The sequence below is a fragment of the Odocoileus virginianus genome, chromosome 3 (genome assembly GCF_023699985.2).
Source record: "Odocoileus virginianus isolate 20LAN1187 ecotype Illinois chromosome 3, Ovbor_1.2, whole genome shotgun sequence".
NCBI lineage: Eukaryota > Metazoa > Chordata > Mammalia > Artiodactyla > Cervidae > Odocoileus > Odocoileus virginianus.
The window spans coordinates 65,166,381-65,177,100 of record NC_069676.1 but is presented as its reverse complement, the minus strand read 5'-3'; the positions used below and the strand labels follow the sequence as shown (position 1 = coordinate 65,177,100).

Sequence of the window (10,720 nt, the reverse complement as noted above, 5' to 3'; positions counted from 1 at the left end):
GACAAAACTAAGTTTGGGTTAAGTCTATAAGCAATGAGAGTGATAGGAGGTAGGTAATGAGAAGGAGTGGCATTCTATTATAAAGCTACCACTTCAAGAGAGGCTCTTATAGGTACTTCAGTCAAGAGAAATGGGACTTCTCCAACTTGAAAGATCACTGTTACTAACCAGAAAGGTCCAGCAAAATGTGGAGTTTCAACAAATCTCAAATGTTGGCAAGGATGCAGAGAAAAGGAAAATTGATGCAACTACTGTGGAAAACAAAATGGAAATTTCTCAAACGGAAATAGAACTACCATATGACTCAGCACTTCCACTACTGGGTATATACCTGAAAAAACAAAAACACTAATTCAAAAAGATACATGCACCCACCCCAATGTTCATAGCAGCATTATTTATAATTGCCAAGATAGAGAAGCAACCTAATTGTCCATCAATAGATGAATGGTTTAAAAAGGTATACATGTGTGTACACACACACACACACACACACACACACACACACACACACCAGAATATTACTCAGTAATTAAAAAAAGAATGAAATAATGCCATCTGCAGCAACATGGATGGAACTAGAGATTATCATACTAAGTGAAACAAGTCAGAACGACAACTATCATATCATATTACTTATATGTGGAATCTAAAATGTGACACAAATAAATTTATCTATGAAAGGCAGGGGCCAGAGCTCAGACTGCCACACAGGTAGAAGAATAACCCTGGAGTGGACATAAGCGGCAGTGAGGCTGGTGAACCCTCTACCCAAGGGCATCCTCCTACCTCAGCTCCCGCCTTCCTTGGGCCCCCTTTCCAGAGACTCTGGTGGAACATTTGCTCCAACCCCCTCAGGCAGCACTTGGACCAACACCCTGCGGCAGGTGAAGGTTTATACGTTCAAGGAGGACCGGCAGAGGCATGACCAGGGCACCAGGCAGGTGTCGTCTAGCTACATGGAGAGGCTGAACAGCATGTCCCTACTTGTCAGGACCAAGAGCAACATTAACCAGTGGGGAGAAGCTGGCAAATACCTTTAGAACCTTTCAAACATCCCTCCACCAGTGTGTAAGCTTCACAGATTTTTAAACAGATCTCAAGGTTCAAAGACCAAGTTGTTTTAAGATACATTTTTCACATTTTTAAAGACTCACTCTTCAGGAATTGTCACTTCCCCAGTGGCTTACCATGAATTTCCCTTAAAGAAAAAGTTCACACCCATCAGTTGTTTCAAACTGGAGCACAATACCAAAGAAGTTCTCCCACTACTGCGAATGTTCTATGCCCCACATCAGACTTCCCAACCTGAGGATTCGGCAGAAGGACTGGGAATCCTCAGGAAATCTGACTTTGAAGGACAGGGGGATTTGATTACAGAACTTCCACAGAACTGAGGGAAACAGAGACTCTTGGAGGACACACAAAAAAATCTTGTGTGCACCAAAACCTACGGGAAATGGGTAGTGACCACACAAGAGACTGAGCCAAACATGCCTTTGAGTGTTTGAGGGTCTCTTGCAGAGGTGCGGGTCAGCAGTGGCCTGTCATGGGGACGGGGGCCCTGGCAGCAGCGGTACTGGGAGGTGCGTATTTGCATAAGTCCTTTTTGGAGGTCACCAGTAGCCCTACCTTAGATCCTGTAGACTCCAGGACTGAGTCGCCTCAGGCTAAGCAACTAACAGGGAGGGAGCACAGATCCACCCATCACCAGGCAATTGGGTTAAAGATTTACTGAGCATGGTCCTGCCAACCAGAGCAAGACCGAGTTTTGCCCATAGCCAATCCTTCCCATCAGGAAGCAAGAACTATAATCCCACAGCCTCCAGAACAAAAACCACAATTACAGAAAGCTAACCAAAATGATCACATGGATCACAGCCTTGTGAAACCCAAGGAAGCTATGAGACATGCCGTGCAGGGCCACCCAAGACGGACAGGTCACAGTAGAGAGATCTGGCAAAACGTGTTCCACTGGAGAAGGGAATGACAAATCACTTCAGTATTCTTGCCTTGATAACCCCATGAACAATATGAAAAGGCAAAAAGATATGACATCAGAAGATGAGTCCCCCGGGTCAGTAGGTATCCAATATGCTATTGGAGAAGAGTGGAGAAATAACTCTGGAAGGAATGAAGAGGCTGAGCCAAAGTGGAAATGTCGCTCAGTTGTGGATGTGTCTGGTGGTGAAAATAAACTCCAGTGCCATAAAGAACAATTTTGCATAGGAATCTGGAATGTCAAGTCCATGAATCAAGATAAATTGGACATAGTCAAGCAGAAGAATGAACTGGGAATGGGAAGAACGGGAAGAATGAACATATACATTTTAGGAATCACTGAACTAAAATGGAAAGGAATGGGCAAATTTAATTTGGATGACCATTATATCTAGTACTGTGGGCAAGAATCCTTTAGAAGAAATGGAGTAGCTCTCGTAGTCAGCAAAAGAGTCTGAAATGCAGTATTTGGGTGCAATCTCATAAATGACAGAATGATCCCAGATCATTTCCAAGGCAAACCATTCAGTATCATAGTAATCCAAGTCTGTGACTCAACCACTAACGATGAAGAAGCTGAAGTTGAATGATTCTATGAAGACCTACAAGACCTTCAAGAACTAACACCAAAAAATGATGTCTTTCTCATCATAGGGATTGGAATGCAAAAGTAGGAAGTGAAGAGATACCTAGAGTGAAAGGAAAGTTTAGCCTTGGAGTACAAAATGAAGCACGGCAATGTACTTTGGAGTACAAAAATGAAGTGTTTTACCAAGAGAAGTCACTGGTCACAGCAAACACTCTCTTTCCAACAACACAAGAGATGACTCAACACATAGACATCATCAGATTAGTCCAATTCAGTTCAGTCACTTAGTCATGTCAGATTCTTTGCAACCCCATGGACTGCAGCATGTCATGCTTCCCTGTCCATCACCAACTCCCAGAGCCTGCCCAAATTCATGTCTATCAACACAGTGATGGCATCCAACCATCTCATTCTCTGTCGTCCCCTTCACCTCCTGCCCTCAATCTTGCCTAGCATCAGGTCTTTTCTAATGAGTCAGTTCTTTGTATCAGCTGGCCAAAGTATTGGAGTTTCAGCTTTAGCATCTGTCCTTCCAATGAATATTTAGAACTGATTTCCTTTAGGATTGACTGGTTTGATCTCCTTACAGGCCAAGGGACTCTCAAGAGTCTTCTCCAACACCACAGTTCAAAAACATTAATTCTTCAGTGCTCAGCTTTCTTTATAGTCCAACTCTCACATCCATACATGACTACTGTAAAAACCATAGCTTTGACTACATGGACCTTTGTCAGCAAAGCAATGTCTCTGCTTTTTAATATGCTGTCTAAGTTGGTCATAACTTTCCTTCCAAGGAGTAAGCATCTTTTAATTTCATGGCTGCAGTCACCATCTGCAGTGATTTTGGAGCCCAAAAAATATAAAGTCTGTCACTGTGTCCATTGCTTCCCCATCTATTTGCCATGAAGGGATGGGACTGGATGCCATGATCTTAGTTTTCTGAATGTTGAGTTTTAAGCCAACTTTTTCACTCTCCTCTTTCACTTTCAACAAGAGGCTCTTTAATTCTTCTTTGTTTTCTGCCATAAGGGTGATGTCATCTGCATATCTGAGGTAATTGATATTTCTCCTGGGCAATCTTGATTCCAGCTTGTGCTTCATGCAGCCTGGCATTTTGCAAGATGTACTCTGCATATAAGTAAAATAAACAGGGTGACAATATACAGCCTTAACATACTCCTTTTCTGATTTGGAATCAGTCTGTTGTTCCATGTCTGGTTGTAAATGTTGCTTCTTGAACTGCATACAGATTTCTCAGGAGACAAGTAAGGTGGTCTGGTATTCCCATCTTGTTAAGAATTTTACACAGTTTGTTGTGATCCACACCATCAAAGGCTTTGGCATAGTCAATAAAACAGAAGTAGATGTGTGTCTGGAACTCCCTTGCTTTTTGTATAATCCAACGCATTTTGGCAATTTGATCTCTGGTTCCTCTGCCTTTTCTATATCCAGCTAGAACATCTGGAAGTTCATAGTACACACACTGTTGAAATCTGACTTGGAGAATTACTTGAGCATTACTTTGCTAGCATGTGAGATGAGTACAATTTGCAGTAGTTTGAACATTCTTTGGTATTGCCTTTCTTTGGGAATGGAATGAAAACTGACTTTTCCAGTGCTGTGGCCACTGTTGAGTTTTCCAAATTTGCTGGCATATTGAGTGCAGCACCTTAACAGCATCATCTTTTAGGATTTGAAATAGCTCAACTGGAATTCCATCACCTCCACTAGCTTTGTTCATAGTGATGCTTCCTAAGGCCCACTTCATATTCCAGGATGTTTGGCTCTAGTCCAGTGGTCACATCATCATGGTTATCTGGGTCATGAAGATCTTTTTTGTACAGTTCTTCTGTGTATTCTTGCCAGATAGTCAGTGCCAAAATCAGACTGATTATATTCTTTGCAGTCAAAGATGGAGATACTCTATACAGTCAGAAAAAACAAGACTGGGAGCTGACTGTGGCTCAGATCATCAGTTCCTTATTGCAAAATTCAGGCTTAAACTGAAGAAACTAGGGAAAATCACTAGGCCACTCAGGTATGACCTAAATCAAATCCCTTATGATTGTACAGTGGAGGTGACAAAGAGATTCAAGGGATTACATCTGGTAGACAGATGGCCTGAAAAACTATGAACAATGGTTTGTAACATTGTACAGGAGGTGGTGACCAAAATCATTCCCAACAAAAAGAAATGAAAGAAGGCAAGGTGGTTGTCTGAGGAGGCTTTACAAATAGATTAGAAAAGGGGACAAACAAAAAGCAAAAGAGAAAGGGAAAGTTACACCCAACTGAATGGAGAGTTCCAGAGTATAGCAAGGAGAAATAAGAAAGCCTTCTTAAGTGATTAGTGCAAAGAAATAGAGGAAAACAATAGAATGGGAAAGACTAGACACCTCTTCAAGAAAATTAGAGATACCAAGAAAACATTTCATGCAAAGATGGGCACAATAAAGGACAGAAACAGCAAGGACCTACAGAAGCAGAAGAGATTAAGACAACATGGCAACAGTACACAAAAGAACTATACAAAAAAGGTCTTAGTGACCCGGATAACCATGATGGTGTGGTCACTCACCTAGAGCCAGACATCCTGGACTGTGAAGTCAAGTGGACCTTAGGAAACATCACTATGAACAAAGCCTGTGGAGGTGATGGAATTCCAGTTGAGCTATTTCATATCCTAAAAGATGGTGCTGTTAAGGTGCTGCACTCAATATGCCAGGAAATTTGGAAAACTCAGCAGTGGCCACAACACTGGAAAAGGTCAGTTTTCATTCCAATCCAAAAGAAAGTCAATGCCAAAGAATGTTCAAATTATTGCACAATTGTACCTACTTCACGTGGCAGCAAGGTAATGCTCAAAATCCTTCAAGCTAAGTTTCAACAATACATGAACTGAGAATTTTCAGATGTACAAGCTGGATTTAGAAAAGGCAGAGGAACCAGAGATGTAACTACCAACATCTGTTGGATTATAGAAAAAGCAAGGGAATTCCAAAAAAAAAAAAAAAAAAAAACACAGCTTCACTGACTATGCTAAAGCCTTACACTGTGTGAATCACAACAAACTGGAAAATTCTTAGTGAGATGGGAATACCAGACCACCTTACTTGTCTCCTGAGAAATCTATATGCAGGTCAAGAAGCAATAGTTGGAACCAGACGTGGAACAATGGACTTGTTCAAAATTGAGAAAGGAGTGTGTAGAGACTGTATATTATCACCCTGCTTATTTAATTTCTATGCAGAGTACATTATGCAAAATGCCAGACTGAATGAATCACAAACTGAAATTAAGATTGCCGTGAGAAATATCAGTAACCTCAGATATGCATATGATGCCACTCTAATGGCAGAAAGTGAAGAGGAACTAAAGAGTCTCTTGATGAAGGTGAAAGAGGAGAGTGAAAAAGCTGGCTTAAAACTCAGCATCAAAAAAACAAGATCATGGCATCCGGTCCCATCACTTCACAGCAAATAGATGGGGAAATAGTGGAAACAGTGGCAGATTTTATTTTCTTGGGCTCCAAAATCAAATGGATGGTAACACATGAAATTAAAAGACGCTTGCTCCTTGGAAGAAAAGCTATGACCAACCTAGACAGCATGTTAAAAAGCAGAGACATTACTTTGCCAACAAAGGTCCATCTAGTCAAAGCTATGGTTTTTCCAGTAGTCATGTATGGATGTGAGAGTTGGACTATAAAGAAAGCTGAGCACTGAAGAACTGATGCTTTTGAACTGTGGTGTTGGAGAAGACTCTTGAGAGTCCCTTGGCCTGCAAGTAGATCAAACCAGTCAATCCTAAAGGAAATCAATCAATCCTGAATATTCATTGGAAGGACTGATGTTGAAGCTCAAACACCAATACTTTGGCCAGCTGATGCAAAGAACTGACTCATTAGAAAAGACCCTGATGCTGGGAAAGATTGAAGGCAGGAGGAGATGTGCACAGCAGAGGATGAGATGGTTGGATGGCATCACTGACCTGATGGACATGAGTTTGAGCAAACTCTGGGAGTTGATGATGGACAGGGGAACCTGACGTTCTGTAGTCCATGAGATCACAAAGAATTGGACACAACTGAGCAACTGAACTCATTATACCAATATTTTTAAAAAATAGATGTGCACAGTACTGAACATTACTAGAATCTGCCCAAATATCACTACCTTAATTTTCAGGATCCCACTTCTGCCCACACAAAGCATAAATTTAACATAGAAGACCTTGTAAGATTTGTGAACACCATTTGTGTTCTAATTCAGCCACTCACAGGATTAGACTTTTGGTTTGATTTTCAAAAACCTAACCTCATGGCTACAAAAGGTAAGCTTTTTTTTTTTTCAGAGAAGTTGTAGAAGCTTTGTGTCTCCTTATTTGGCCCTTGAGCTAAGAATTAAAATCCCTGAGCCTATTATTTTCTTTATCCAAAATCTCTGGTGCCCTTCAAGTAGTTAATCAACTCTGCTGTCCTTATATTTTTATTTCCACTACAGCGTTCTCTGGTAGCAGCTACTTGTTATCTTTCATAGTAGGCACTTGGCTCCAGGTATCAGTTAAGTAACTGATTAGCCACTATATACCATATATATCCGTGTCCCATTTACCACTGGCAACAGGCTCATTTATGTCATAAAATCAAATCAGATCAAAGAGCTGATTCCAGATTCTAATCCTTAAGGTTCAGTTCCCTGGAACCATTCCAGTACCAACAGCTGTATCAGAGAGGGTTCGGTCAGGGAAGTGCACTCACCCTGAGTATATAAAACAAATACTTTAATATAGAAATTGGATCTTACACAACTGTGAAAGAAATTGGGAAATAAAGGTGAAGTAGGGAAAACCAGTTGATCAGAAGAGCCGCTAACCCGTCAACCTGAAGTCAAGAACAATCAGCCTCTGAAGTATAACCGCAAATAAGGAGCTTGTGGAAAGGTCTGTTGAAAGCTGTTGTTTCTGTACTACTATTGCCTCTGTGGGTCCATAGCCAAGCATCTGGTACTGAGTCTGGGGCCCACAGTTACGAGGACCTGAGAGCACCAAGGGCTTCCCTGGTGGATCAGTCAGTAAAAAATCTGCCTGCAAGGTAGGAGATGTGGGTTTCATCCCTGGGACAGGGAGATACCCCCGAGGAAAGCATGGAAACCCACTCTGGTATTCTTGCCTGGAGAATCCCAAGGACTGAGGAGCCTGGGGGGCTACAGTCCATGGGGTCACAAAGAGTCGGACACAACTGAAGTGACTGAGCACGCACACAAGAGACTGGAACCCTCCCAGCATCTGTCACTACAGCTGACCACAGCAATCCCCTGAGAGTAATGGCCACTTCTTCATTTCCATCTTCCCGATTTCACAAAAGCGCCTCTTTTGGCCAACTCTTACACAGAACCATATAGGAAGGGAAATCTGGGAAATGATTTCTATTTAAACCAAGTTGACCCAGCATAATTTAGCACGTATAGCATATAGCTGTGTCATGCTTTCTTTGTTCCTTTATTGATTATATATACTTAAGTGATCCTATAAGCTGTTTAAAATTGCTGCAACAAATATCCTTGAATATGTACATATACATATATTTATATTTATATTTTAACCAGTATTTTTAAGATAAATTCTTAGAATTAAAATTGCTGGGTCAAGGATATATGCATTTCAAGTGTTTATAGATGAGTCCAAATTGTCCTCCAAAATGGTTATGTCAGTTTACACTCTTTCCTGCCTTGCTTCCTTGTCCACACTATTATTTGCTAATGCTTCATTTCTTTGATTACTAAAATGATTGAGTCTTTTATATATTTTGTATGTTAAGGTGTTTATATTTCTTCTTTGACTTATGTTTATATTCTTTTCTTTTTATACACAGTTGTCTCTTGCTGATTTTAGGAGTTCTTTATCTTTAAAGTGTATTTTAGGTAAATATTTGCAGATATTTCCACTAAGCCTGTAGTTTACATTTTAATATGATTTATACTGTTTGACTTTAAATTTGTTTTGGTTACAATTCTATCATTTAATAATAAAAATTTCAGTCTGGGCTAGAGGGCTTAGTGATACTGGAACTCTGTCAATGTAAAAATTCCCTCCTTCAAGAGAAACTGCAGATGTATAGATCCTATTGATGGCAGGTTGGAAGCAAAGCTGTGCTAAGTGAAGCAAAGAATTGTAACTATTCCTCTGCTCTAAACAACTCAACTGTAATTTTGAGAAAGTTCACAGAATCCTAATTCTGAATACAGAAAATCTCTTTGAATATTTAACCAATAATCGCATTAAGTCTCAGGACTCCGACTGGAATTTCTTAAAGCCTATTCAACCAAGGAATACTAAAAATGAGGCACCCATGCTAACATCACCACCACAACCCCCTTTTATCTCTCATGGTGTATGTGTTAGTCACTCAGTCATATCTAACTCTGCGACCCCAGGGATCGTAGTCAACCAGGCTTCTCTGTGGAATTCTCCAGGCAAGAATACTAGAGTAGTCATTCCCTTCTCCAGGGGATCAACCTGACCCAGGCGGTGAACCTGGGTCGTCCCCTTTGCCGGCAGATTTTTTACCGCCTGAGCCACTAGCATCAGTTCAGTTCAGCATAGACAGTGCTAATTGATTATTCTTTCTTTCAGAGCCCAGATGTGATCTAAGAAGCTTTCTCTATGAAGCATTCAAAGGAGCTGCTACCAATCAGTCAGATAAAATCTGTTTTGCCACCCTGTCTGTAATCCAACCTTCCATTTTCAGAGGAAGAAATGACAGTCTAAGGCAAGGATGTGACTTAACACAGGAACTTGCCGCAAGTTAGCTGCAAATCCAGAATTCAAAACTAGCTTTCTGCCTCCCAATCTAACACGCCTTCTATGGGGCCACTGTATCTTGTCTCTTTTGACACCACTAGAGAAAGCCCTTCACAGAAGATTTGGTGAAGACCCTTTCAAAGAGTGACTACTACATAAATGGTTTAATCACAGCGTATGTATTAATAGTATACTGATAGCTTTAGAGCTGGGTTAACAGGGGACTAAGTTTGCAATGAGTCATCTGTAAGAGGCCCTGAAACACAATGACAAATATAAGAAAGTAGAGATCTTGTCTCAGCGAAAGCTCCACATGGAATTGGATGAAACAGTGAATAAGTTGCTTACAGAAGGAGTGGAGAGCAAGGATCTTGCAAAGGAGCAGGCTCAGTACCTAGAGATCATCTCTATGCTGGTGCTCTGATTAAGTTTTGTTTTGAAAAGTGGAGCAATAATAAGTTGTTGGGGACAATCAAGGAGAGGGTGAAGGCTAACAAAAGCTAGCTAACAAAAGCTCGGTCCTTCCCTCACATACATCACACTTTGCCTCTAAACTGATCCTGAACGAGTATCTAAGGACTGTCAATTTAAAGGATCACCATACTATGGCTCTGCTCTGAGCACCAAACCATTGATCCTCAGGAGGCAGTTCCCTGTCTCCAGACAGCTCTGTTTACCCCTGCCTCAAACCCTACTACCACCCTTGCATCTTTTTTTTTTTTTTTTTTATTAGTTGGAAGCTAATTACTTCACAATATTGTAGTGGTTTTTGTCATACATTGACATGAATCAGCCATGGATATACATGTATTCCCCATCCCGATCCCCCCTCCCACCTCCCTCTCCACACCCTTGCATCTTAACTATTCGACAACAGCTTTCCTGATTCCCACCCTGCCCACTATTACCTGTTTCTCCTCTTGTTTATCATCTGTAACCTGATTAGACCCTAGGAATGCGCCACCTGTTAATAGTACCTCTCTATGAAGAGACAAGTTGCTTCTTCTCTACCAGGCACAAACTGAGCCTTTTCCTTATTTGCACACCATGCGGCACCTGGTTGACACAGTCAGTGCTCAAAAAATGCCTGTTGATGAAACGGTGAAAAGGAAAGCTCACAGTGACCTTGGGCTTGACTTTCTAAGGGTCTGCGGAGATCTTGGAAGCACACAGAGTTCCTTATCCTCAAAGGCCTATCTGATTGGGTCCTGTGCCATTTGTGGAAGGATTCTGCTTAGAGAAGCATGATTTTTGAATGGCCTAAACTGTTTTTGTATTTTGACTGACTCCCATTTTATCACAGTACTATATAAAGAATAACAATTTGTT

General features: G+C 41.1%; 1 long non-coding RNA gene across 1 annotated transcript; it reads left to right on the top strand.

The window, feature by feature from the left end:
- Nucleotides 1-7,278: 7,278 nt before the first annotated feature.
- On the top strand, nt 7,279-9,459 carry LOC110136011 (uncharacterized). The gene is made up of 2 exons (XR_002313505.2): nt 7,279-7,531; nt 9,224-9,459. It is a non-coding gene; the product is annotated as an uncharacterized lncRNA (long non-coding RNA).
- The last annotated feature ends 1,261 nt before the right edge of the window (nt 9,460-10,720 follow it).